We start from the raw sequence: 4632 nt of genomic DNA, 5'->3' as shown, positions 1-4632 counted from the left end.
CAAAGATGAGTTTGATTTGGATGAAGCAGCTTTGTGCATTGAAGTGAAATGACTTTGCAACTTTTGGCCTTAAAGGTCTGCGTGTTGTTGTGAAGTGATTTGACTTGAATGTGACACTTCAAAAAGCACTTTTTAAGTTAATAAAGTTTTAAGTCAATGTTGAACTTTAGTTTTACATTTACTTAAAACTTTGTAAGTTTAACGTTTAACTTCATTTTTCTTGTCCAAACAAACACAAACATTTTCTCCGTTTTTAGACACTTCAGTTTTATTAAAGCTCTTTTACCTTTTTTATGTTCCATATTCAGGATACCTTTTTTCCTCTGGGGCAGCAGCAGGAACCAAAAGGCCTCTGAATGGATCCTGCAATGACAACACAAACTGTTAACATTTGTTCCACCAATAAAGATGATTTACACTTATCCTATCTGCTTATCTAATTACTGCTTCTTCAAATTAAGGTTTTTATTTTTTTTTGTGTGATATAAATATGAGGGGCACATGATGCTCACAAACAATGAAACACACTATGTGCTCAATAACACATTTCTGTTCTCTACCACCACTACATAACCTTTGACACCTAAACTCCCTTCTTTCCCACATAATTAGACAATTAGCCCTTTACCCTTTCATTATCACATTGCTGTCTCATGCTACAGTTAGTTACAATGATCAGGACAAAAGAGTCAGATTTTACATGTCACTTTATTAGAAAGAACAAACATCACAAGTAGCACATCTATTCACACCCTCTCCTACACTGTTCTTTCCCTGGAGTCTTAACACTTTTCTAAACCTTTGCTCATCTATCACATCTACATCTACTGAAATACATTGACTGCATATGATTTGGAAAGAAACAACCACTGACTCTAAACACTGACATAGTTAACTGACTGGGCTACTGACATGACTAACGCTAGGAGATGACTGCAGATAAAGGTATGACATGTATGTGCTACTCAAATATTCCAATGCATTGACCTAAACGGCTTCTCGGTAACTAGTTTGTCTGAACAAAAACTTTCAGAACTACAAACCCACACCTTACGATATACGCTGTCCTTTATTCTAACACTCACCGCTCAGCGACGTCCTTTCCTGGAGGTCGACGACTCCGTCTGGATCGGGCCCCGGGTGTCCCTCCGTCCCCCGTCCTCCGTACCTTCATCAAAACATGAAAAACACGAAAACAATTACTGCACCTGACTATGAACCCCGTGTCTTCCCCCCCGGCCTCTCTAGACCTTTCTTGTTATTGTCGTGACAACGACAAAGGTACAGAGAGTCGTTTTCTTTCATATACATGTTGGACAATTCGCCCTGACGTGACCGCGACTCTCACACGTGGCGTCCGTCTGCCAACTGCCCAGCCGGTTAGCCGGTTAGCTGGTTAGCTAGCCGCCATCCTCCGCCGCCACGACCTTGTCCCCAAACGTCCATCTACGCGGTCCGACCGTCCAACTAAAGCCGAGTGTGTCTCCTCTGTCTCCGCCACACGACGAGCCGCCGCCGACACCGAATCTCCGCCGTTACTGAGCCAAACGCGGGTCGCTGCGGCTCTTCCGCCTGGCTCCGCCGAATGTCAAAGAGGAAGCGACGTTTTCCGAAGGGATTTATGGGAGGAAGTGGATCCTCTCTTCCTCAGCCATTTTCTCATGGCAGCTTGCAGCCTCGCCAAAGTTGCTTTACCGCCGCCTACTGACCCGCGGTGTGAACTTCATTCAACATTATTCTTATTATCTATATTTAGATCCGATTTCTAATATTTACTATGACTCGCTGTGTTCACTCTTTGTCTAAAACACCTTCCATGTCACTGGCTGTCACTCCCTCCGTCTCTCCTTTTATCCGACTAACATACATTTCCAGACGCCATTCATACTAAAGATCCAATGGTCCTGTCCGTAGCCTGTTATTATCACATTCCGCTTTATGGGCCAAAATTGAGATTTGACTCCGGTTCACTAAGCTCTCTCTATGTACAAGAATTACGATAAAATGAAACTTGTTTTTAAAGATACAAAGAAGTTCACGGTTTCCAAGCGTTGGCCGGTCAACAACGGCACCATCTGCTGGACAAATCAACTATGGCGACATCTGCTGGTCGGCGTCTAAGATTACACGTCTATGCGATATTGGAACGTTCCAAACATTTAATATCTATGGCAGAGTCAATACCAAGACTTTGTTTGGCTGTCAAATCAAACACCTCTGTTTGGATCAATTTGGACACTTTGAAAAGCTATAAATGATCTGGCAAAAAAACATTCATGGTTAATAAAATTAAATTCTTTTTTAAGGAAGGGCCTCTCCTTTTTAAGGATACAAAGAAGTTCACGGTTTCCAAGCGTTGGCCGGTCAACAAGGGCGCCATCTGCTGGACAAATCAACTATGGCGACATCTGCTGGTCGGCGTCTAAGATTACACGTCTATGCGATATTGGAACTTTCCAAACAACATTTAATGTCTATGGCAGAGACAATACCAAGACTTTGTTTGGCTGTCAAATCAAACACCTCTGTTTGGATCAATTTGGACACTTTGAGAAGCTATAAATGATCTGGCAAAAAACATTCATGATTTAGTTACTGAAGTTATGATTTTAAAAAATGACAAAAAATGCACCCAACGCTGATATCGTAAATATCACGTTTATTGTATATCATATATTCCTGTAGCTACACACAAACACAGTTACATAATTAGACACAGAAATGGCACCTTTAAAGGGAACAGTAACGCTTCTTCAAAAAAGCGTGAAAAACTCAACGCATATGCATAAGTTCACTTTACTATTGTAAAGACTACACACAAGATATGATTGTATCTTCACAAACTTGGACACATAATGTTAAACACAGCTAATGATGACACATTGCTTCACCGGTCAAATGACTTATAAGGAATAAGACAACATCACTAATACAAACTTTAATATAGTACTTAAATTCAAGTACACTAAACTTTAATAATGAGCCACTTTAATTAATACTGATTGATTTGATTATCGATAATTAAATCTTATATTTTCTTATAAAAATCCATTCTTTGGATGACTAATCTCCAGACTGTTGTATATAATGTATACAATATACACTACATGTATATCATATAATAAACTTTGCATCTTCTTCATAGATGTATATACTCTACTCTCACTATACATATGTTTAACTTCTGATCTTTATTGATGTCATCATTAACACCACTGATGACATAACATAACAGAAAAATAAACTATGTTATATTCAGGTCATTGCCTGAGAATAGAATAGATAGAGAATCAATCTACCTGTCGCCTCATCAAACATGGGACTCATCCAGGTCCAGGTCAACAGGGGGGTGAGGAGGGGATTCTCTGTGCCGTCATCCTCGCTGAAGCGCAGCAGGGCGTCACTGCGTGGAAGGAGTGCCACCGTGTCCTCGTCCCCGGGGCTTTCTCTGATCCTGGATGGCCCCGGAGGAGGCGGAGGAAGAAACGGGGTCGACGGCAGCGCTGGTGGTGGCAGAGGGCCGGGAGATGGAGGGTGGAGGGGAGAGGCTGCTGCGGAGGCCCCACTGCTCTCTCTTCTCCTGTTCCTTGTTCAGTTTGTTTGAAGAAAATAGTGTCAATGGATCGCACTGCATATTGTCTGTAGTTATCCAACTAAAGATTTACATTTTTTCATGAGTCTCCATATGCATGAACAAAATGCATGAAAATGCATGAAATTCAAGTGAGCGTCCCCCTTATATTGTCTCCTACCTGCTTGTTTGCAGGGCCGTGGAGGTCGGCGCTGACCGTGGGAGTGGACGTGACCTCCGGCGTAGGGGACTTTGAAGGGGCCGGAGGGGCCGCGACGCTGGGAGTCAGGGGCTTGTGGAGGGGTGAAGCAGGTCAGTTCAAATCTGCACACAGACACTAAATATCAATTTCTATCAGTCCACATTTGGCCTGTGTGCTCGATCTGAAGTGTGGGATAAGTGTAGCCTCATCCCTTTTTAAAATGTAAAACAAAATCGTTTCAGATTTTCACTGATCCTTACTGTCGCTAACTCTCAGACACATGTGAAGGTTGTTACCCAGTGGTTTGTTTTTGGGCTGGATGCTCCTGTGGGTTGTGGAAAGCCTCGCTCCAGATCGACCTCGTGGTTCATTCTTTGGAATCGGCAGCAGGGGGCGTCCTATCTGCAGAGAGGTAACAGCAACTAGGTATAGAGAATTGTTTCCACACTACCACTTTTACACAAACACAATTATTCCAAAGCCTTTGCACTTTCTTGATGACCATGATACATCTATAAATCAACCATATTATCCTGTCGTGTGTTGACGACCTTGATGCTTTCCGTGAAAATTTCAATCTGACTATACTATAACTGAGTCAATTTTCCTAAGTATAGCTGGCAATGCTCTTCTATAGGATCACAAACAGCAGAGACACAACTGGATCCAAGTTCACAGGTGTTTATTCACAAACCATAGTACAGACAATGAGCTACCCCAGGGTATACTACCCGTGTTCTCCTAAACTCTCTACCTTTATACTTTTAGTCAGAGGGATGGATTCCACCCCCTTAGACCATCTTCCTTCATTTTAAGGTTACACAGGTTTTCCCATTATTAGTTTCCCTTTTTTAGACAT

At 42.1% G+C, this 4632-nt stretch overlaps 1 long non-coding RNA gene across 1 annotated transcript; it reads right to left on the bottom strand.

Moving 5' to 3' along the window:
- Positions 1-320: 320 nt before the first annotated feature.
- On the bottom strand, positions 321-1158 carry LOC113127469 (uncharacterized). Its single transcript, XR_003295429.1, has 2 exons — positions 1086-1158; positions 321-363 (listed from the first exon to the last, which is right to left on the bottom strand). It is a non-coding gene; the product is annotated as an uncharacterized LOC113127469 (long non-coding RNA).
- Between the last annotated feature and the right edge of the window lie 3474 nt (positions 1159-4632).

This window comes from Mastacembelus armatus, chromosome 2 (assembly GCF_900324485.2).
Source record: "Mastacembelus armatus chromosome 2, fMasArm1.2, whole genome shotgun sequence".
Taxonomy (NCBI): Eukaryota; Metazoa; Chordata; class Actinopteri; order Synbranchiformes; family Mastacembelidae; genus Mastacembelus; species Mastacembelus armatus.
The sequence above is the reverse complement of the archived record's forward strand: the minus strand, read 5'-3'. Positions and strand labels throughout refer to the sequence as shown.